A 26,420-nucleotide genomic window follows, 5' to 3' on the forward strand; every position below is an offset into this window, starting at 1 on the left:
TTAATGAAAATTATCATACTCGGCCAAAACATGCTTTTCAGCCCCTGAAAAGCACATTTTGGCCATAAAAACTGAATATGTCCCCTGCAACCAAACGAACTGTCAGAGACACAAATCTACAATGGACATAGTGTTAAATGGTCCAATTCAAGTAAGTTATTCATTTGGCATCATTCGAAGTGATAGAAATCAAGTTTTAATGAAAATTAGAATACTCGGCCAAAACATGCTTTTCAGCCTCTGAAAAGCACATTTTGGCCATAAAAACTGAAAATGTCCCCTGCAACCAAAGGAACTGTCGGGACAGAAATCTACAATGGACATAGTGTAAAATGGTCCAATTCAAGTAAGTTATTCATTTGGCATCATTCGAAGTGATAGAAATCAAGTTTTAATGAAAATTATCATACTCGGCCAAAACATGCTTTTCAGCCTCTGAAAAGCACATTTTAGCCATAAAAACTGAAAATGTCCCCTGCAACCAAACGAACTGTCGGAGACAGAAATCTACAATGGACATAGTGTAAAATGGTCCAATTCAAGTAAGTTATTCATTTGGCATCATTCAAAGTGATACAAATCAAGTTTTAATGAAAATTATCATACTCGGCCAAAACATGCTTTTCAGCCTCTGAAAAGCACATTTTGGCCATAAAAACTGAATATGTCCCCTGCAACCAAACGAACTGTCAGAGACACAAATCTACAATGGACATAGTGTAAAATGGTCCAATTCAAGTAAGTTATTCATTTGGCATCATTCGAAGTGATAGAAATTAAGTTTTAATGAAAATTATCATACTCGGCCAAAACATGCTTTTCAGCCCCTGAAAAGCACATTTTGGCCATAAAAAGTGAATATGTCCCCTGCAACCAAACGAACTGTCAGAGACACAAATCTACAATGGACATAGTGTAAAATGGTCCAATTCAAGTAAGTTATTCATTTGGCATCATTCGAATGGATAGAAATCAAGTTTTAATGAAAATTATCATACTCTGCCAAAACATGGTTTTCAGCCCCTGAAAAGCACATTTTGGCCATAAAAACTGAATATGTCCCCTGCAACCAAACGAACTGTCAGAGACACAAATCTACAATGACCATAGTGTAAAATGGTCCAATTCAAGTAAGTTATTCATTTGGCATCATTCGAAGTGATAGAAATTAAGTTTTGATGAAAATCATCATACTCGGCCAAAACATGCTTTTCAGCCTCTGAAAAGCACATTTTGGCCATAAAAACTGAAAATGTCCCCTGCAACCAAACGAACTGTCGGAGACACAAATCTACAATGGACATAGTGTAAAATGGTCCAATTCAAGTAAGTTATTCATTTGGCAACATTCGAAGTGATAGAAATCAAGTTTTAATGAAAATTATCATACTCGGCCAAAACATGCTTTTCAGCCTCTGAAAAGCACATTTTGGCCATAAAAACTGAAAATGTCCCCTGCAACCAAACGAACTGTCGGAGACACAAATCTACAATGGACATATTGTAAAATGGTCCAATTCAAGTAAGTTATTCATTTGGCATCATTCGAATGGATAGAAATCAAGTTTTAATGAAAATTATCATACTCGGCCAAAACATGCTTTTCAGCCTCTGAAAAGCACATTTTGGCCATAAAAAGTGAATATGTCCCCTGCAACCAAACGAACTGTCAGAGACACAAATCTACAATGGACATAGTGTAAAATGGTCCAATTCAAGTAAGTTATTCATTTGGCATCATTCGAATGGATAGAAATCAAGTTTTAATGAAAATTATCATACTCGGCCAAAACATGCTTTTCAGCCTCTGAAAAGCACATTTTAGCCATAAAAACTGAAAATGTCCCCTGCAACCAAACGAACTGTCAGAGACACAAATCTACAATGGACATAGTGTAAAATGGTCCAATTCAAGTAAGTTATTCATTTGGCATCATTCGAAGTGATAGAAATTAAGTTTTAATGAAAATTATCATACTCGGCCAAAACATGCTTTTCAGCCCCTGAAAAGCACATTTTGGCCATAAAAAGTGAATATGTCCCCTGCAACCAAACGAACTGTCAGAGACACAAATCTACAATGGACATAGTGTAAAATGGTCCAATTCAAGTAAGTTATTCATTTGGCATCATTCGAATGGATAGAAATCAAGTTTTAATGAAAATTATCATACTCGGCCAAAACATGCTTTTCAGCCCCTGAAAAGCACATTTTGGCCATAAAAACTGAATATGTCCCCTGCAACCAAACGAACTGTCAGAGACACAAATCTACAATGGACATAGTGTTAAATGGTCCAATTCAAGTAAGTTATTCATTTGGCATCATTCGAAGTGATAGAAATCAAGTTTTAATGAAAATTATCATACTCGGCCAAAACATGCTTTTCAGCCTCTGAAAAGCACATTTTGGCCATAAAAACTGAATATGTCCCCTGCAACCAAACGAACTGTCAGAGACACAAATCTACAATGGACATAGTGTAAAATGGTCCAATTCAAGTAAGTTATTCATTTGGCATCATTCGAAGTGATAGAAATTAAGTTTTAATGAAAATTATCATACTCGGACAAAACATGCTTTTCAGCCCCTGAAAAGCACATTTTGGCCATAAAAAGTGAATATGTCCCCTGCAACCAAACGAACTGTCAGAGACACAAATCTACAATGGACATAGTGTAAAATGGTCCAATTCAAGTAAGTTATTCATTTGGCATCATTCGAATGGATAGAAATCAAGTTTTAATGAAAATTATCATACTCTGCCAAAACATGGTTTTCAGCCCCTGAAAAGCACATTTTGGCCATAAAAACTGAATATGTCCCCTGCAACCAAACGAACTGTCAGAGACACAAATCTACAATGACCATAGTGTAAAATGGTCCAATTCAAGTAAGTTATTCATTTGGCATCATTCGAAGTGATAGAAATTAAGTTTTGATGAAAATCATCATACTCGGCCAAAACATGCTTTTCAGCCTCTGAAAAGCACATTTTGGCCATAAAAACTGAAAATGTCCCCTGCAACCAAACGAACTGTCGGAGACACAAATCTACAATGGACATAGTGTAAAATGGTCCAATTCAAGTAAGTTATTCATTTGGCATCATTCGAAGTGATAGAAATCAAGTTTTAATGAAAATTATCATACTCGGCCAAAACATGCTTTTCAGCCTCTGAAAAGCACATTTTGGCCATAAAAACTGAAACTGTCCCCTGCAACCAAACGAACTGTCGGAGACACAAATCTACAATGGACATAGTGTAAAATGGTCCAATTCAAGTAAGTTATTCATTTGGCATCATTCGAATGGATAGAAATCAAGTTTTAATGAAAATTATCATACTCGGCCAAAACGTGCTTTTCAGCCCCTGAAAAGCACATTTTGGCCATAAAAACTGAATATGTCCCCGGCAACCAAACGAACTGTCAGAGACACAAATCTACCATGGACATAGTGTAAAATGGTCAAATTCAAGTAAGTTATTCATTTGGCATCATTCGAATGGATAGAAATCAAGTTTTAATGAAAATTATCATACTCGGCCAAAACATGCTTTTCAGCCTCTGAAAAGCACATTTTAGCCATAAAAACTGAAAATGTCCCCTGCAACCAAACGAACTGTCGGAGACAGAAATCTACAATGGACATAGTGTAAAATGGTCCAATTCAAGTAAGTTATTCATTTGGCATGATTCAAAGTGATACAAATCAAGTTTTAATGAAAATTATCATACTCCGCCAAAACATGCTTTTCAGCCTCTGAAAAGCACATTTTGGCCATAAAAACTGAAAATGTCCCCTGCAACCAAACGAACTGTCGGAGACACAAATCTACAATGGACATAGTGTAAAATGGTCCAATTCAAGTAAGTTATTCATTTGGCATCATTCGAATGGATAGAAATCAAGTTTTAATGAAAATTATCATACTCGGCCAAAACGTGCTTTTCAGCCCCTGAAAAGCACATTTTGGCCATAAAAACTGAATATGTCCCCGGCAACCAAACGAACTGTCAGAGACACAAATCTACCATGGACATAGTGTAAAATGGTCAAATTCAAGTAAGTTATTCATTTGGCATCATTCGAATGGATAGAAATCAAGTTTTAATGAAAATTATCATACTCGGCCAAAACATGCTTTTCAGCCTCTGAAAAGCACATTTTAGCCATAAAAACTGAAAATGTCCCCTGCAACCAAACGAACTGTCGGAGACAGAAATCTACAATGGACATAGTGTAAAATGGTCCAATTCAAGTAAGTTATTCATTTGGCATCATTCAAAGTGATACAAATCAAGTTTTAATGAAAATTATCATACTCGACCAAAACATGCTTTTCAGCCTCTGAAAAGCACATTTTGGCCATAAAAACTGAATATGTCCCCTGCAACCAAACGAACTGTCAGAGACACAAATCTACAATGGACATAGTGTAAAATGGTCCAATTCAAGTAAGTTATTCATTTGGCATCATTCTAAGTGATAGAAATTAAGTTTTAATGAAAATTATCATACTCGGCCAAAACATGCTTTTCAGCCCCTGAAAAGCACATTTTGGCCATAAAAAGTGAATATGTCCCCTGCAACCAAACGAACTGTCAGAGACACAAATCTACAATGGACATAGTGTAAAATGGTCCAATTCAAGTAAGTTATTCATTTGGCATCATTCGAATGGATATAAATCAAGTTTTAATGAAAATTATCATACTCGGCCAAAACATGGTTTTCAGCCCCTGAAAAGCACATTTTGGCCATAAAAACTGAATATGTCCCCTGCAACCAAACGAACTGTCAGAGACACAAATCTACAATGGACATAGTGTTAAATGGTCCAATTCAAGTAAGTTATTCATTTGGCATCATTCGAAGTGATAGAAATCAAGTTTTAATGAAAATTATCATACTCGGCCAAAACATGCTTTTCAGCCTCTGAAAAGCACATTTTGGCCATAAAAACTGAATATGTCCCCTGCAACCAAACGAACTGTCGGAGACACAAATCTACAATGGACATAGTGTAAAATGGTCCAATTCAAGTAAGTTATTCATTTGGCATCATTCGAATGGATAGAAATCAAGTTTTAATGAAAATTATCATACTCGGCCAAAACGTGCTTTTCAGCCCCTGAAAAGCACATTTTGGCCATAAAAACTGAATATGTCCCTGGCAACCAAACGAACTGTCAGAGACACAAATCTACCATGGACATAGTGTAAAATGGTCAAATTCAAGTAAGTTATTCATTTGGCATCATTCGAATGGATACAAATCAAGTTTTAATGAAAATTATCATACTCGGCCAAAACATGCTTTTCAGCCTCTGAAAAGCACATTTTGGCCATAAAAACTGAATATGTCCCCTGCAACCAAACGAACTGTCAGAGACACAAATCTACAATGGACATAGTGTAAAATGGTCCAATTCAAGTAAGTTATTCATTTGGCATCATTCGAAGTGATAGAAATTAAGTTTTAATGAAAATTATCATACTCGGCCAAAACATGCTTTTCAGCCCCTGAAAAGCACATTTTGGCCATAAAAAGTGAATATGTCCCCTGCAACCAAACGAACTGTCAGAGACACAAATCTACAATGGACATAGTGTAAAATGGTCCAATTCAAGTAAGTTATTCATTTGGCATCATTCTAAGTGATAGAAATTAAGTTTTAATGAAAATTATCATACTCGGCCAAAACATGCTTTTCAGCCCCTGAAAAGCACATTTTGGCCATAAAAAGTGAATATGTCCCCTGCAACCAAACGAACTGTCAGAGACACAAATCTACAATGGACATAGTGTAAAATGGTCCAATTCAAGTAAGTTATTCATTTGGCATCATTCGAATGGATATAAATCAAGTTTTAATGAAAATTATCATACTCGGCCAAAACATGGTTTTCAGCCCCTGAAAAGCACATTTTGGCCATAAAAACTGAATATGTCCCCTGCAACCAAACGAACTGTCAGAGACACAAATCTACAATGGACATAGTGTTAAATGGTCCAATTCAAGTAAGTTATTCATTTGGCATCATTCGAAGTGATAGAAATCAAGTTTTAATGAAAATTATCATACTCGGCCAAAACATGCTTTTCAGCCTCTGAAAAGCACATTTTGGCCATAAAAACTGAATATGTCCCCTGCAACCAAACGAACTGTCGGAGACACAAATCTACAATGGACATAGTGTAAAATGGTCCAATTCAAGTAAGTTATTCATTTGGCATCATTCGAATGGATAGAAATCAAGTTTTAATGAAAATTATCATACTCGGCCAAAACGTGCTTTTCAGCCTCTGAAAAGCACATTTTGGCCATAAAAACTGAATATGTCCCCTGCAACCAAACGAACTGTCAGAGACACAAATCTACAATGGACATAGTGTAAAATGGTCCAATTCAAGTAAGTTATTCATTTGGCATCATTCGAAGTGATAGAAATTAAGTTTTAATGAAAATTATCATACTCGGCCAAAACATGCTTTTCAGCCCCTGAAAAGCACATTTTGGCCATAAAAAGTGAATATGTCCCCTGCAACCAAACGAACTGTCAGAGACACAAATCTACAATGGACATAGTGTAAAATGGTCCAATTCAAGTAAGTTATTCATTTGGCATCATTCGAATGGATAGAAATCAAGTTTTAATGAAAATTATCATACTCTGCCAAAACATGGTTTTCAGCCCCTGAAAAGCACATTTTGGCCATAAAAACTGAATATGTCCCCTGCAACCAAACGAACTGTCAGAGACACAAATCTACAATGACCATAGTGTAAAATGGTCCAATTCAAGTAAGTTATTCATTTGGCATCATTCGAAGTGATAGAAATTAAGTTTTGATGAAAATCATCATACTCGGCCAAAACATGCTTTTCAGCCTCTGAAAAGCACATTTTGGCCATAAAAACTGAAAATGTCCCCTGCAACCAAACGAACTGTCGGAGACACAAATCTACAATGGACATAGTGTAAAATGGTCCAATTCAAGTAAGTTATTCATTTGGCATCATTCGAAGTGATAGAAAACAAGTTTTAATGAAAATTATCATACTCGGCCAAAACATGCTTTTCAGCCTCTGAAAAGCACATTTTGGCCATAAAAACTGAATACGTCCCCTGCAACCGAACGAACTGTCAGAGACACAAATCTACCATGGACATAGTGTAAAATGGTCCAATTCAAGTAAGTTATTCATTTGGCATCATTCGAAGTGATAGAAATTAAGTTTTAATGAAAATTATCATACTCGGCCAAAACATGCTTTTCAGCCCCTGAAAAGCACATTTTGGCCATAAAAAGTGAATATGTCCCCTGCAACCAAACGAACTGTCAGAGACACAAATCTACAATGGACATAGTGTAAAATGGTCCAATTCAAGTAAGTTATTCATTTGGCATCATTCGAATGGATATAAATCAAGTTTTAATGAAAATTATCATACTCGGCCAAAACATGGTTTTCAGCCCCTGAAAAGCACATTTTGGCCATAAAAAGTGAATATGTCCCCTGCAACCAAACGAACTGTCAGAGACACAAATCTACAATGGACATAGTGTAAAATGGTCCAATTCAAGTAAGTTATTCATTTGGCATCATTCGAATGGATAGAAATCAAGTTTTAATGAAAATTATCATACTCTGCCAAAACGTGCTTTTCAGCCCCTGAAAAGCACATTTTGGCCATAAAAACTGTATATGTCCCCTGCAACCAAACGAACTGTCAGAGACACAAATCTACAATGGACATAGTGTAAAATGGTCCAATTCAAGTAAGTTATTCATTTGGCATCATTCGAAGTGATAGAAATTAAGTTTTAATGAAAATTATCATACTCGGCCAAAACATGCTTTTCAGCCCCTGAAAAGCACATTTTGGCCATAAAAAGTGAATATGTCCCCTGCAACCAAACGAACTGTCAGAGACACAAATCTACAATGGACATAGTGTAAAATGGTCCAATTCAAGTAAGTTATTCATTTGGCATCATTCGAATGGATATAAATCAAGTTTTAATGAAAATTATCATACTCGGCCAAAACATGGTTTTCAGCCCCTGAAAAGCACATTTTGGCCATAAAAACTGAATATGTCCCCTGCAACCAAACGAACTGTCAGAGACACAAATCTACAATGGACATAGTGTAAAATGGTCCAATTCAAGTAAGTTATTCATTTGGCATCATTCGAAGTGATAGAAATTAAGTTTTAATGAAAATCATCATACTCGGACAAAACATGCTTTTCAGCCTCTGAAAAGCACATTTTGGCCATAAAAACTGAAAATGTCCCCGGCAACCAAACGAACTGTCAGAGACACAAATCTACAATGGACATAGTGTAAAATGGTCCAATTCAAGTAAGTTATTCATTTGGCATCATTCGAAGTGATAGAAATTAAGTTTTAATGAAAATTATCATACTCGGCCAAAACATGCTTTTCAGCCCCTGAAAAGCACATTTTGGCCATAAAAAGTGAATATGTCCCCTGCAACCAAACGAACTGTCAGAGACACAAATCTACAATGGACATAGTGTAAAATGGTCCAATTCAAGTAAGTTATTCATTTGGCATCATTCGAATGGATAGAAATCAAGTTTTAATGAAAATTATCATACTCTGCCAAAACATGGTTTTCAGCCCCTGAAAAGCACATTTTGGCCATAAAAACTGAATATGTCCCCTGCAACCAAACGAACTGTCAGAGACACAAATCTACAATGACCATAGTGTAAAATGGTCCAATTCAAGTAAGTTATTCATTTGGCATCATTCGAAGTGATAGAAATTAAGTTTTGATGAAAATCATCATACTCGGCCAAAACATGCTTTTCAGCCTCTGAAAAGCACATTTTGGCCATAAAAACTGAAAATGTCCCCTGCAACCAAACGAACTGTCGGAGACACAAATCTACAATGGACATAGTGTAAAATGGTCCAATTCAAGTAAGTTATTCATTTGGCATCATTCGAAGTGATAGAAAACAAGTTTTAATGAAAATTATCATACTCGGCCAAAACATGCTTTTCAGCCTCTGAAAAGCACATTTTGGCCATAAAAACTGAATATGTCCCCTGCAACCGAACGAACTGTCAGAGACACAAATCTACAATGGACATAGTGTAAAATGGTCCAATTCAAGTAAGTTATTCATTTGGCATCATTCGAAGTGATAGAAATTAAGTTTTAATGAAAATTATCATACTCGGCCAAAACATGCTTTTCAGCCCCTGAAAAGCACATTTTGGCCATAAAAAGTGAATATGTCCCCTGCAACCAAACGAACTGTCAGAGACAGAAATCTACAATGGACATAGTGTAAAATGGTCCAATTCAAGTAAGTTATTCATTTGGCATCATTCAAAGTGATACAAATCAAGTTTTAATGAAAATTATCATACTCGGCCAAAACATGCTTTTCAGCCTCTGAAAAGCACATTTTGGCCATAAAAACTGAATATGTCCCCTGCAACCAAACGAACTGTCAGAGACACAAATCTACAATGGACATAGTGTAAAATGGTCCAATTCAAGTAAGTTATTCATTTGGCATCATTCGAAGTGATAGAAATTAAGTTATAATGAAAATTATCATACTCGGCCAAAACATGCTTTTCAGCCCCTGAAAAGCACATTTTGGCCATAAAAAGTGAATATGTCCCCTGCAACCAAACGAACTGTCAGAGACACAAATCTACAATGGACATAGTGTAAAATGGTCCAATTCAAGTAAGTTATTCATTTGGCATCATTCGAATGGATAGAAATCAAGTTTTATTGAAAATATTCATACTCTGCCAAAACATGGTTTTCAGCCCCTGAAAAGCACATTTTGGCCATAAAAACTGAATATGTCCCCTGCAACCAAACAAACTGTCAGAGACACAAATCTACAATGACCATAGTGTAAAATGGTCCAATTCAAGTAAGTTATTCATTTGGCATCATTCGAAGTGATAGAAATTAAGTTTTGATGAAAATCATCATACTCGGCCAAAACATGCTATTCAGCCTCTGAAAAGCACATTTTGGCCATAAAAACTGAAAATGTCCCCTGCAACCAAACGAACTGTCGGAGACACAAATCTACAATGGACATAGTGTAAAATGGTCCAATTCAAGTAAGTTATTCATTTGGCATCATTCGAAGTGATAGAAATCAAGTTTTAATGAAAATTATCATACTCGGCCAAAACATGCTTTTCAGCCTCTGAAAAGCACATTTTGGCCATAAAAACTGAAAATGTCCCCTGCAACCAAACGAACTGTCGGAGACAGAAATCTACAATGGACATAGTGTAAAATGGTCCAATTCAAGTAAGTTATTCATTTGGCATCATTCAAAGTGATAAAAATCAAGTTTTAATGAAAATTATCATACTCGGCCAAAACATGCTTTTCAGCCCCTGAAAAGCACATTTTGGCCATAAAAACTGAATATGTCCCCTGCAACCGAACGAACTGTCAGAGACACAAATCTACAATGGACATAGTGTAAAATGGTCCAATTCAAGTAAGTTATTCATTTGGCATCATTCGAATGGATATAAATCAAGTTTTAATGAAAATTATCATACTCGGCCAAAACATGGTTTTCAGCCCCTGAAAAGCACATTTTGGCCATAAAAACTGAATATGTCCCCTGCAACCAAACGAACTGTCAGAGACACAAATCTACAATGGACATAGTGTAAAATGGTCCAATTCAAGTAAGTTATTCATTTGGCATCATTCGAAGTGATAGAAATTAAGTTTTAATGAAAATCATCATACTCGGACAAAACATGCTTTTCAGCCTCTGAAAAGCACATTTTGGCCATAAAAACTGAAAATGTCCCCGGCAACCAAACGAACTGTCAGAGACACAAATCTACAATGGACATAGTGTAAAATGGTCCAATTCAAGTAAGTTATTCATTTGGCATCATTCGAAGTGATAGAAATTAAGTTTTAATGAAAATTATCATACTCGGCCAAAACATGCTTTTCAGCCCCTGAAAAGCACATTTTGGCCATAAAAAGTGAATATGTCCCCTGCAACCAAACGAACTGTCAGAGACACAAATCTACAATGGACATAGTGTAAAATGGTCCAATTCAAGTAAGTTATTCATTTGGCATCATTCGAATGGATAGAAATCAAGTTTTAATGAAAATTATCATACTCTGCCAAAACGTGCTTTTCAGCCCCTGAAAAGCACATTTTGGCCATAAAAACTGTATATGTCCCCTGCAACCAAACGAACTGTCAGAGACACAAATCTACAATGGACATAGTGTAAAATGGTCCAATTCAAGTAAGTTATTCATTTGGCATCATTCGAATGGATAGAAATAAAGTTTTAATGAAAATTATCATACTCGGCCAAAACATGGTTTTCAGCCCCTGAAAAGCACATTTTGGCCATAAAAACTGAATATGTCCCCTGCAACCAAACGAACCGTCAGAGACACAAATCTACAATGGACATAGTGTAAAATGGTCCAATTCAAGTAAGTTATTCATTTGGCATCATTCGAAGTGATAGAAATTAAGTTTTAATGAAAATCATCATACTCGAACTGTCGGAGACACAAATCTACAATGGACATAGTGTAAAATGGTCCAATTCAAGTAAGTTATTCATTTGGCATCATTCGAAGAGATAGAAATCAAGTTTTAATGAAAATTATCATACTCGGCCAAAACATGCTTTTCAGCCTCTGAAAAGCACATTTTGGCCATAAAAACTGAAAATGTCCCCTGCAACCAAACGAACTGTCGGAGACACAAATCTACAATGGACATAGTGTAAAATGGTCCAATTCAAGTAAGTTATTCATTTGGCATCATTCGAATGGATAGAAATCAAGTTTTAATGAAAATTATCATACTCGGCCAAAACGTGCTTTTCAGCCCCTGAAAAGCACATTTTGGCCATAAAAACTGAATATGTCCCCGGCAACCAAACGAACTGTCAGAGACACAAATCTACAATGGACATAGTGTAAAATGGTCAAATTCAAGTAAGTTATTCATTTGGCATCATTCGAATGGATAGAAATCAAGTTTTAATGAAAATTATCATACTCGGCCAAAACATGCTTTTCAGCCTCTGAAAAGCACATTTTGGCCATAAAAACTGAAAATGTCCCCTGCAACCAAACGAACTGTCGGAGACAGAAATCTACAATGGACATAGTGTAAAATGGTCCAATTCAAGTAAGTTATTCATTTGGCATCATTCAAAGTGATAGAAATCAAGTTTTAATGAAAATTATCATACTCGGCCAAAACATGCTTTTCAGCCCCTGAAAAGCACATTTTGGCCATAAAAACTGAATATGTCCCCTGCAACCAAACGAACTGTCAGAGACACAAATCTACAATGGACATAGTGTAAAATTGTCCAATTCAAGTAAGTTATTCATTTGGCATCATTCGAATGGATAGAAATCAAGTTTTAATGAAAATTATCATACTCGGCCAAAACATGCTTTTCAGCCCCTGAAAAGCACATTTTGGCCATAAAAACTGAATATGCCCCTGCAACCAAACGAACTGTCAGAGACACAAATCTACAATGGACATAGTGTAAAATGGTCCAATTCAAGTAAGTTATTCATTTGGCATCATTCGCAGTGATAGAAATCAAGTTTTAATGAAAATTATCATACTCGGCCAAAACATGCTTTTCAGCCTCTGAAAAGCACATTTTGGCCATAAAAACTGAATATGTCCCCTGCAACCAAACGAACTGTCAGAGACACAAATCTACAATGGACATAGTGTAAAATTGTCCAATTCAAGTAAGTTATTCATTTGGCATCATTCGAAGTGATAGAAATCAAGTTTTAATGAAAATTATCATACTCGGCCAAAACATGCTTTTCAGCCTCTGAAAAGCACATTTTGGCCATAAAAACTGAAAATGTCCCCTGCAACCAAACGAACTGTCGGAGACACAAATCTACAATGGACATAGTGTAAAATGGTCCAATTCAAGTAAGTTATTCATTTGGCATCATTCGAATGGATAGAAATCAAGTTTTAATGAAAATTATCATACTCCGCCAAAACGTGCTTTTCAGCCCCTGAAAAGCACATTTTGGCCATAAAAACTGAATATGTCCCCAGCAACCAAACGAACTGTCAGAGACACAAATCTACCATGGACATAGTGTAAAATGGTCAAATTCAAGTAAGTTATTCATTTGGCATCATTCGAATGGATAGAAATCAAGTTTTAATGAAAATTATCATACTCGGCCAAAACATGCTTTTCAGCCTCTGAAAAGCACATTTTAGCCATAAAAACTGAAAATGTCCCCTGCAACCAAACGAACTGTCGGAGACAGAAATCTACAATGGACATAGTGTAAAATGGTCCAATTCAAGTAAGTTATTCATTTGGCATCATTCAAAGTTATACAAATCAAGTTTTAATGAAAATTATCATACTCGGCCAAAACATGCTTTTCAGCCTCTGAAAAGCACATTTTGGCCATAAAAACTGAATATGTCCCCTGCAACCAAACGAACTGTCAGAGACACAAATCTACAATGGACATAGTGTAAAATGGTCCAATTCAAGTAAGTTATTCATTTGGCATCATTCGAAGTGATAGAAATTAAGTTTTAATGAAAATTATCATACTCGGCCAAAACATGCTTTTCAGCCCCTGAAAAGCACATTTTGGCCATAAAAAGTGAATATGTCCCCTGCAACCAAATGAACTGTCAGAGACACAAATCTACAATGGACATAGTGTAAAATGGTCCAATTCAAGTAAGTTATTCATTTGGCATCATTCGAATGGATAGAAATCAAGTTTTAATGAAAATTATCATACTCTGCCAAAACATGGTTTTCAGCCCCTGAAAAGCACATTTTGGCCATAAAAACTGAATATGTCCCCTGCAACCAAACGAACTGTCAGAGACACAAATCTACAATGGACATAGTGTAAAATGGTCCAATTCAAGTAAGTTATTCATTTGGCATCATTCGCAGTGATAGAAATCAAGTTTTAATGAAAATTATCATACTCGGCCAAAACATGCTTTTCAGCCTCTGAAAAGCACATTTTGGCCATAAAAACTGAATATGTCCCCTACAACCAAACGAACTGTCAGAGACACAAATCTACAATGGACATAGTGTAAAATGGTCCAATTCAAGTAAGTTATTCATTTGGCATCATTCGAAGTGATAGAAATCAAGTTTTAATGAAAATTATCATACTCGGCCAAAACATGCTTTTCAGCCTCTGAAAAGCACATTTTGGCCATAAAAACTGAAAATGTCCCCTGCAACCAAACGAACTGTCGGAGACACAAATCTACAATGGACATAGTGTAAAATGGTCCAATTCAAGTAAGTTATTCATTTGGCATCATTCGAATGGATAGAAATCAAGTTTTAATGAAAATTATCATACTCGGCCAAAACGTGCTTTTCAGTCCCTGAAAAGCACATTTTGGCCATAAAAACTGAATATGTCCCCGGCAACCAAACGAACTGTCAGAGACACAAATCTACAATGGACATAGTGTAAAATGGTCAAATTCAAGTGAGTTATTCATTTGGCATCATTCGAATGGATAGAAATCAAGTTTTAATGAAAATTATCATACTCGGCCAAAACATGCTTTTCAGCCTCTGAAAAGCACATTTTGGCCATAAAAACTGAAAATGTCCCCTGCAACCAAACGAACTGTCGGAGACAGAAATCTACAATGGACATAGTGTAAAATGGTCCAATTCAAGTAAGTTATTCATTTGGCATCATTCAAAGTGATAGAAATCAAGTTTTAATGAAAATTATCATACTCGGCCAAAACATGCTTTTCAGCCCCTGAAAAGCACATTTTGGCCATAAAAACTGAATATGTCCCCTGCAACCAAACGAACTGTCAGAGACACAAATCTACAATGGACATAGTGTAAAATGGTCCAATTCAAGTAAGTTATTCATTTGGCATCATTCGAATGGATAGAAATCAAGTTTTAATGAAAATTATCATACTCGGCCAAAACATGCTTTTCAGCCCCTGAAAAGTACATTTTGGCCATAAAAACTGAATATGCCCCTGCAACCAAACGAACTGTCAGAGACACAAATCTACAATGGACATAGTGTAAAATGGTCCAATTCAAGTAAGTTATTCATTTGGCATCATTCGCAGTGATAGAAATCAAGTTTTAATGAAAATTATCATACTCGGCCAAAACATGCTTTTCAGCCTCTGAAAAGCACAATTTGGCCATAAAAACTGAATATGTCCCCTGCAACCAAACGAACTGTCAGAGACACAAATCTACAATGGACATAGTGTAAAATGGTCCAATTCAAGTAAGTTATTCATTTGGCATCGTTCGAAGTGATAGAAATCAAGTTTTAATGAAAATTATCATACTCGGCCAAAACATGCTTTTCAGCCTCTGAAAAGCACATTTTGGCCATAAAAACTGAAAATGTCCCCTGCAACCAAACGAACTGTCGGAGACACAAATCTACAATGGACATAGTGTAAAATGGTCCAATTCAAGTAAGTTATTCATTTGGCATCATTCGAATGGATAGAAATCAAGTTTTAATGAAAATTATCATACTCGGCCAAAACGTGCTTTTCAGCCCCTGAAAAGCACATTTTGGCCATAAAAACTGAATATGTCCCCGGCAACCAAACGAACTGTCAGAGACACAAATCTACCATGGACATAGTGTAAAATGGTCAAATTCAAGTAAGTTATTCATTTGGCATCATTCGAATGGATAGAAATCAAGTTTTAATGAAAATTATCATACTCGGCCAAAACATGCTTTTCAGCCTCTGAAAAGCACATTTTAGCCATAAAAACTGAAAATGTCCCCTGCAACCAAACGAACTGTCGGAGACAGAAATCTACAATGGACATAGTGTAAAATGGTCCAATTCAAGTAAGTTATTCATTTGGCATCATTCAAAGTGATACAAATCAAGTTTTAATGAAAATTATCATACTCGGCCAAAACATGCTTTTCAGCCTCTGAAAAGCACATTTTGGCCATAAAAACTGAATATGTCCCCTGCAACCAAACGAACTGTCAGAGACACAAATCTACAATGGACATAGTGTAAAATGGTCCAATTCAAGTAAGTTATTCATTTGGCATCATTCGAAGTGATAGAAATTAAGTTTTAATGAAAATTATCATACTCGGCCAAAACATGCTTTTCAGCCCCTGAAAAGCACATTTTGGCCATAAAAACTGAATATGTCCCCTGCAACCAAACGAACTGTCAGAGACACAAATCTACAATGGACATAGTGTAAAATGGTCCAATTCAAGTAAGTTATTCATTTGGCATCATTCGAAGTGATAGAAATCAAGTTTTAATGAAAATTATCATACTCGGCCAAAACGTGCTTTTCAGCCCCTGAAAAGCACATTTTGGCCATAAAAACTGAATATGTCCCCAGCAACCAAACGAACTGTCAGAGACACAAATCTACCATGGACATAGTGTGAAATGGTCAAATTCAAGTAAGTTATTCATTTGGCATCATTCGAATGGATAGAAATCAAGTTTTAATGAAAATTATCATACTCGGCCAAAACATGCTTTTCAGCCTCTGAAAAGCACATTTTAGCCATAAAAACTGAAAATGTCCCCTGCAACCAAACGAACTGTCGGAGACAGAAATCTACAATGGACATAGTGTAAAATGGTCCAATTCAAGTAAGTTATTCATTTGGCATCATTCAAAGTGATACAAATCAAGTTTTAATGAAAATTATCATACTCGGCCAAAACATGCTTTTCAGCCTCTGAAAAGCACATTTTGGCCATAAAAACTGAATATGTCCCCTGCAACCAAACGAACTGTCAGAGACACAAATCTACAATGGACATAGTGTAAAATGGTCCAATTCAAGTAAGTTATTCATTTGGCATCATTCGAAGTGATAGAAATTAAGTTTTAATGAAAATTATCATACTCGGCCAAAACATGCTTTTCAGCCCCTAAAAAGCACATTTTGGCCATAAAAAGTGAATATGTCCCCTGCAACCAAATGAACTGTCAGAGACACAAATCTACAATGGACATAGTGTAAAATGGTCCAATTCAAGTAAGTTATTCATTTGGCATCATTCGAATGGATAGAAATCAAGTTTTAATGAAAATTATCATACTCTGCCAAAACATGGTTTTCAGCCCCTGAAAAGCACATTTTGGCCATAAAAACTGAATATGTCCCCGGCAACCAAACGAACTGTCAGAGACACAAATCTACCATGGACATAGTGTAAAATGGTCAAATTCAAGTAAGTTATTCATTTGGCATCATTCGAATGGATAGAAATCAAGTTTTAATGAAAATTATCATACTCGGCCAAAACATGCTTTTCAGCCTCTGAAAAGCACATTTTAGCCATAAAAACTGAAAATGTCCCCTGCAACCAAACGAACTGTCGGAGACAGAAATCTACAATGGACATAGTGTAAAATGGTCCAATTCAAGTAAGTTATTCATTTGGCATCATTCAAAGTGATACAAATCAAGTTTTAATGAAAATTATCATACTCGGCCAAAACATGCTTTTCAGCCTCTGAAAAGCACATTTTGGCCATAAAAACTGAATATGTCCCCTGCAACCAAACGAACTGTCAGAGACACAAATCTACAATGGACATAGTGTAAAATGGTCCAATTCAAGTAAGTTATTCATTTGGCATCATTCGAAGTGATAGAAATTAAGTTTTAATGAAAATTATCATACTCGGCCAAAACATGCTTTTCAGCCCCTGAAAAGCACATTTTGGCCATAAAAACTGAATATGTCCCCTGCAACCAAACGAACTGTCAGAGACACAAATCTACAATGGACATAGTGTAAAATGGTCCAATTCAAGTAAGTTATTCATTTGGCATCATTCGAAGTGATAGAAATCAAGTTTTAATGAAAATTATCATACTCGGCCAAAACGTGCTTTTCAGCCCCTGAAAAGCACATTTTGGCCATAAAAACTGAATATGTCCCCAGCAACCAAACGAACTGTCAGAGACACAAATCTACCATGGACATAGTGTGAAATGGTCAAATTCAAGTAAGTTATTCATTTGGCATCATTCGAATGGATAGAAATCAAGTTTTAATGAAAATTATCATACTCGGCCAAAACATGCTTTTCAGCCTCTGAAAAGCACATTTTAGCCATAAAAACTGAAAATGTCCCCTGCAACCAAACGAACTGTCGGAGACAGAAATCTACAATGGACATAGTGTAAAATGGTCCAATTCAAGTAAGTTATTCATTTGGCATCATTCAAAGTGATACAAATCAAGTTTTAATGAAAATTATCATACTCGGCCAAAACATGCTTTTCAGCCTCTGAAAAGCACATTTTGGCCATAAAAACTGAATATGTCCCCTGCAACCAAACGAACTGTCAGAGACACAAATCTACAATGGACATAGTGTAAAATGGTCCAATTCAAGTAAGTTATTCATTTGGCATCATTCGAAGTGATAGAAATTAAGTTTTAATGAAAATTATCATACTCGGCCAAAACATGCTTTTCAGCCCCTAAAAAGCACATTTTGGCCATAAAAAGTGAATATGTCCCCTGCAACCAAATGAACTGTCAGAGACACAAATCTACCATGGACATAGTGTAAAATGGTCCAATTCAAGTAAGTTATTCATTTGGCATCATTCGAATGGATAGAAATCAAGTTTTAATGAAAATTATCATACTCTGCCAAAACATGGTTTTCAGCCCCTGAAAAGCACATTTTGGCCATAAAAACTGAATATGTCCCCTGCAACCAAACGAACTGTCAGAGACACAAATCTACAATGGACATAGTGTAAAATGGTCCAATTCAAGTAAGTTATTCATTTGGCATCATTCGCAGTGATAGAAATCAAGTTTTAATGAAAATTATCATACTCGGCCAAAACATGCTTTTCAGCCTCTGAAAAGCACATTTTGGCCATAAAAACTGAATATGTCCCCTGCAACCAAACGAACTGTCAGAGACACAAATCTACAATGGACATAGTGTAAAATGGTCCAATTCAAGTAAGTTATTCATTTGGCATCATTCGAAGTGATAGAAATCAAGTTTTAATGAAAATTATCATACTCGGCCAAAACATGCTTTTCAGCCTCTGAAAAGCACATTTTGGCCATAAAAACTGAAAATGTCCCCTGCAACCAAACGAACTGTCGGAGACACAAATCTACAATGGACATAGTGTAAAATGGTCCAATTCAAGTAAGTTATTCATTTGGCATCATTCGAATGGATAGAAATCAAGTTTTAATGAAAATTATCATACTCGGCCAAAACGTGCTTTTCAGCCCCTGAAAAGCACATTTTGGCCATAAAAACTGAATATGTCCCCGGCAACCAAACGAACTGTCAGAGACACAAATCTACAATGGACATAGTGTAAAATGGTCAAATTCAAGTAAGTTATTCATTTGGCATCATTCGAATGGATAGAAATCAAGTTTTAATGAAAATTATCATACTCGGCCAAAACATGCTTTTCAGCCTCTGAAAAGCACATTTTGGCCATAAAAACTGAAAATGTCCCCTGCAACCAAACGAACTGTCGGAGACAGAAATCTACAATGGACATAGTGTAAAATGGTCCAATTCAAGTAAGTTATTCATTTGGCATCATTCAAAGTGATAGAAATCAAGTTTTAATGAAAATTATCATACTCGGCCAAAACATGCTTTTCAGCCCCTGAAAATCACATTTTGGCCATAAAAACTGAATATGTCCCCTGCAACCAAACGAACTGTCAGAGACACAAATCTACAATGGACATAGTGTAAAATGGTCCAATTCAAGTAAGTTATTCATTTGGCATCATTCGAATGGATAGAAATCAAGTTTTAATGAAAATTATCATACTCGGCCAAAACATGCTTTTCAGCCCCTGAAAAGCACATTTTGGCCATAAAAACTGAATATGCCCCTGCAACCAAACGAACTGTCAGAGACACAAATCTACAATGGACATAGTGTAAAATGGTCCAATTCAAGTAAGTTATTCATTTGGCATCATTCGCAGTGATAGAAATCAAGTTTTAATGAAAATTATCATACTCGGCCAAAACATGCTTTTCAGCCTCTGAAAAGCACATTTTGGCCATAAAAACTGAATATGTCCCCTGCAACCAAACGAACTGTCAGAGACACAAATCTACAATGGACATAGTGTAAAATGGTCCAATTCAAGTAAGTTATTCATTTGGCATCATTCGAAGTGATAGAAATCAAGTTTTAATGAAAATTATCATACTCGGCCAAAACATGCTTTTCAGCCTCTGAAAAGCACATTTTGGCCATAAAAACTGAATATGTCCCCGGCAACCAAACGAACTGTCAGAGACACAAATCTACCATGGACATAGTGTAAAATGGTCAAATTCAAGTAAGTTATTCATTTGGCATCATTCGAATGGATAGAAATCAAGTTTTAATGAAAATTATCATACTCGGCCAAAACATGCTTTTCAGCCTCTGAAAAGCACATTTTAGCCATAAAAACTGAAAATGTCCCCTGCAACCAAACGAACTGTCGGAGACAGAAATCTACAATGGACATAGTGTAAAATGGTCCAATTCAAGTAAGTTATTCATTTGGCATCATTCAAAGTGATACAAATCAAGTTTTAATGAAAATTATCATACTCGGCCAAAACATGCTTTTCAGCCTCTGAAAAGCACATTTTGGCCATAAAAACTGAATATGTCCCCTGCAACCAAACGAACTGTCAGAGACACAAATCTACAATGGACATAGTGTAAAATGGTCCAATTCAAGTAAGTTATTCATTTGGCATCATTCGAAGTGATAGAAATTACGTTTTAATGAAAATTATCATACTCGGCCAAAACATGCTTTTCAGCCCCTGAAAAGCACATTTTGGCCATAAAAACTGAATATGCCCCTGCAACCAAACGAACTGTCAGAGACACAAATCTACAATGGACATAGTGTAAAATGGTCCAATTCAAGTAAGTTATTCATTTGGCATCATTCGCAGTGATAGAAATCAAGTTTTAATGAAAATTATCATACTCGGCCAAAACATGCTTTTCAGCCTCTGAAAAGCACATTTTGGCCATAAAAACTGAATATGTCCCCTGCAACCAAACGAACTGTCAGAGACACAAATCTACAATGGACATAGTGTAAAATGGTCCAATTCAAGTAAGTTATTCATTTGGCATCATTCGAAGTGATAGAAATCAAGTTTTAATGAAAATTATCATACTCGGCCAAAACATGCTTTTCAGCCTCTGAAAAGCACATTTTGGCCATAAAAACTGAATATGTCCCCGGCAACCAAACGAACTGTCAGAGACACAAATCTACCATGGACATAGTGTAAAATGGTCAAATTCAAGTAAGTTATTCATTTGGCATCATTCGAATGGATAGAAATCAAGTTTTAATGAAAATTATCATACTCGGCCAAAACATGCTTTTCAGCCTCTGAAAAGCACATTTTAGCCATAAAAACTGAAAATGTCCCCTGCAACCAAACGAACTGTCGGAGACAGAAATCTACAATGGACATAGTGTAAAATGGTCCAATTCAAGTAAGTTATTCATTTGGCATCATTCAAAGTGATACAAATCAAGTTTTAATGAAAATTATCATACTCGGCCAAAACATGCTTTTCAGCCTCTGAAAAGCACATTTTGGCCATAAAAACTGAATATGTCCCCTGCAACCAAACGAACTGTCAGAGACACAAATCTACAATGGACATAGTGTAAAATGGTCCAATTCAAGTAAGTTATTCATTTGGCATCATTCGAAGTGATAGAAATTACGTTTTAATGAAAATTATCATACTCGGCCAAAACATGCTTTTCAGCCCCTGAAAAGCACATTTTGGCCATAAAAAGTGAATATGTCCCCTGCAACCAAATGAACTGTCAGAGACACAAATCTACAATGGACATAGTGTAAAATGGTCCAATTCAAGTAAGTTATTCATTTGGCATTATTCGAATGGATAGAAATCAAGTTTTAATGAAAATTATCATACTCTGCCAAAACATGGTTTTCAGCCCCTGAAAAGCACATTTTGGCCATAAAAACTGAATATGTCCCCTGCAACCAAACGAACTGTCAGAGACACAAATCTACAATGACCATAGTGTAAAATGGTCCAATTCAAGTAAGTTATTCATTTGGCATCATTCGAAGTGATAGAAATTAAGTTTTGATGAAAATCATCATACTCGGCCAAAACATGCTTTTCAGCCTCTGAAAAGCACATTTTGGCCATAAAAACTGAAAATGTCCCCTGCAACCAAACGAACTGTCGGAGACAGAAATCTACAATGGACATAGTGTAAAATGGTCCAATTCAAGTAAGTTATTCATTTGGCATCATTCAAAGTGATACAAATCAAGTTTTAATGAAAATTATCATACTCGGCCAAAACATGCTTTTCAGCCCCTGAAAAGCACATTTTGGCCATAAAAACTGAATATGTCCCCTGCAACCGAACGAACTGTCAGAGACACAAATCTACAATGGACATAGTGTAAAATGGTCCAATTCAAGTAAGTTATTCATTTGGCATCATTCGAATGGATATAAATCAAGTTTTAATGAAAATTATCATACTCGGCCAAAACATGGTTTTCAGCCCCTGAAAAGCACATTTTGGCCATAAAAACTGAATATGTCCCCTGCAACCAAACGAACTGTCAGAGACACAAATCTACAATGGACATAGTGTAAAATGGTCCAATTCAAGTAAGTTATTCATTTGGCATCATTCGAAGTGATAGAAATTAAGTTTTAATGAAAATCATCATACTCGGACAAAACATGCTTTTCAGCCTCTGAAAAGCACATTTTGGCCATAAAAACTGAAAATGTCCCCGGCAACCAAACGAACTGTCAGAGACACAAATCTACAATGGACATAGTGTAAAATGGTCCAATTCAAGTAAGTTATTCATTTGGCATCATTCGAAGTGATAGAAATTAAGTTTTAATGAAAATTATCATACTCGGCCAAAACATGCTTTTCAGCCCCTGAAAAGCACATTTTGGCCATAAAAAGTGAATATGTCCCCTGCAACCAAACGAACTGTCAGAGACACAAATCTACAATGGACATAGTGTAAAATGGTCCAATTCAAGTAAGTTATTCATTTGGCATCATTCGAATGGATAGAAATCAAGTTTTAATGAAAATTATCATACTCGGCCAAAACATGCTTTTCAGCCTCTGAAAAGCACATTTTGGCCATAAAAACTGAAAATGTCCCCTGCAACCAAACGAACTGTCGGAGACAGAAATCTACAATGGACATAGTGTTAAATGGTCCAATTCAAGTAAGTTATTCATTTGGCATCATTCGAAGTGATAGAAATCAAGTTTTAATGAAAATTATCATACTCGGCCAAAACATGCTTTTCAGCCCCTGAAAAGCACATTTTGGCCATAAAAACTGAATATGTCCCCTGCAACCAAACGAACTGTCAGAGACACAAATCTACAATGGACATAGTGTAAAATGGTCCAATTCAAGTAAGTTATTCATTTGGCATCATTCGAATGGATAGAAATCAAGTTTTAATGAAAATTATCATACTCGGCCAAAACATGCTTTTCAGCCCCTTAAAAGCACATTTTGGCCATAAAAACTGAATATGTCCCCTGCAACCAAACGAACTGTCAGAGACACAAATCTACAATGGACATAGTGTAAAATGGTCCAATTCAAGTAAGTTATTTATTTGGCATCATTCACAGTGATAGAAATCAAGTTTTAATGAAAATTATCATACTCGGCCAAAACATGCTTTTCAGCCTCTGAAAAGCACATTTTGGCCATAAAAACTGAATATGTCCCCTGCAACCAAACGAACTGTCAGAGACACAAATCTACAATGGACATAGTGTTAAATGGTCCAATTCAAGTAAGTTATTCATTTGGCATCATTCGAAGTGATAGAAATCAAGTTTTAATGAAAATTATCATACTCGGCCTAAACATGCTTTTCAGCCTCTGAAAAGCACATATTGGCCATAAAAACTGAAAATGTCCCCTGCAACCAAACGAACTGTCGGGACAGAAATCTACAATGGACATAGTGTAAAATGGTCCAATTCAAGTAAGTTATTCATTTGGCATCATTCGAAGTGATAGAAATCAAGTTTTAATGAAAATTATCATACTCGGCCAAAACATGCTTTTCAGCCCCTGAAAAGCACATTTTGGCCATAAAAACTGAATATGTCCCCTGCAACCAAACGAACTGTCAGAGACACAAATCTACAATGGACATAGTGTTAAATGGTCCAATTCAAGTAAGTTATTCATTTGGCATCATTCGAAGTGATAGAAATCAAGTTTTAATGAAAATTATCATACTCGGCCTAAACATGCTTTTCAGCCTCTGAAAAGCACATTTTGGCCATAAAAACTGAAAATGTCCCCTGCAACCAAACGAACTGTCGGGACAGAAATCTACAATGGACATAGTGTAAAATGGTCCAATTCAAGTAAGTTATTCATTTGGCATCATTCGAAGTGATAGAAATCAAGTTTTAATGAAAATTATCATAATCGGCCAAAACATGCTTTTCAGCCCCTGAAAAGCACATTTTGGCCATAAAAACTGAATATGTCCCCTGCAACCAAACGAACTGTCAGAGACACAAATCTACAATGGACATAGTGTAAAATGGTCCAATTCAAGTAAGTTATTCATTTGGCATCATTCGAATGGATAGAAATCAAGTTTTAATGAAAATTATCATACTCGGCCAAAACATGCTTTTCAGCCCCTGAAAAGCACATTTTGGCCATAAAAACTGAATATGTCCCCTGCAACCAAACGAACTGTCAGAGACACAAATCTACAATGGACATAGTGTTAAATGGTCCAATTCAAGTAAGTTATTCATTTGGCATCATTCGAAGTGATAGAAATCAAGTTTTAATGAAAATTAGAATACTCAGCCAAAACATGCTTTTCAGCCTCTGAAAAGCACATTTTGGCCATAAAAACTGAAAATGTCCCCTGCAACCAAAGGAACTGTCGGGACAGAAATCTACAATGGACATAGTGTAAAATGGTCCAATTCAAGTAAGTTATTCATTTGGCATCATTCGAAGTGATAGAAATCAAGTTTTAATGAAAATTATCATACTCGGCCAAAACATGCTTTTCAGCCTCTGAAAAGCACATTTTGGCCATAAAAACTGAAAATGTCCCCTGCAACCAAACGAACTGTCGGAGACACAAATCTACAATGGACATAGTGTAAAATGGTCCAATTCAAGTAAGTTATTCATTTGGCATCATTCGAAGTGATAGAAATCAAGTTTTAATGAAAATTATCATACTCGGCCAAAACATGCTTTTCAGCCTCTGAAAAGCACATTTTGGCCATAAAAACTGAAAATGTCCCCTGCAACCAAAGGAACTGTCGGGACAGAAATCTACAATGGACATAGTGTAAAATGGTCCAATTCAAGTAAGTTATTCATTTGGCATCATTCGAAGTGATAGAAATCAAGTTTTAATGAAAATTATCATACTCGGCCAAAACATGCTTTTCAGCCCCTGAAAAGCACATTTTGGTCATAAAAACTGAATATGTCCCCTGCAACCAAACGAACTGTCAGAGACACAAATCTACAATGGACATAGTGTAAAATGGTCCAATTCAAGTAAGTTATTCATTTGGCATCATTCGAATGGATATAAATCAAGTTTTAATGAAAATTATCATACTCGGCCAAAACATGGTTTTCAGCCCCTGAAAAGCACATTTTGGCCATAAAAAGTGAATATGTCCCCTGCAACCAAACGAACTGTCAGAGACACAAATCTACAATGGACATAGTGTAAAATGGTCCAATTCAAGTAAGTTATTCATTTGGCATCATTCGAAGTGATAGAAATCAAGTTTTAATGAAAATTATCATACTCGGCCAAAACATGCTTTTCAGCCTCTGAAAAGCACATTTTGGCCATAAAAACTGAAAATGTCCCCTGCAACCAAACGAACTGTCGGAGACACAAATCTACAATGGACATAGTGTAAAATGGTCCAATTCAAGTAAGTTATTCATTTGGCATCATTCGAATGGATAGAAATCAAGTTTTAATGAAAATTATCATACTCGGCCAAAACATGCTTTTCAGCCCCTGAAAAGCACATTTTGGCCATAAAAACTGAATATGTCCCCTGCAACCAAACGAACTGTCAGAGACACAAATCTACAATGGACATAGTGTAAAATGGTCCAATTCAAGTAAGTTATTCATTTGGCATCATTCGAATGGATAGAAATCAAGTTTTAATGAAAATTATCATACTCGGCCAAAACATGCTTTTCAGCCC

The sequence above is a fragment of the Stigmatopora argus genome, chromosome 1 (genome assembly GCF_051989625.1).
Source record: "Stigmatopora argus isolate UIUO_Sarg chromosome 1, RoL_Sarg_1.0, whole genome shotgun sequence".
Taxonomy (NCBI): domain Eukaryota; kingdom Metazoa; phylum Chordata; class Actinopteri; order Syngnathiformes; family Syngnathidae; genus Stigmatopora; species Stigmatopora argus.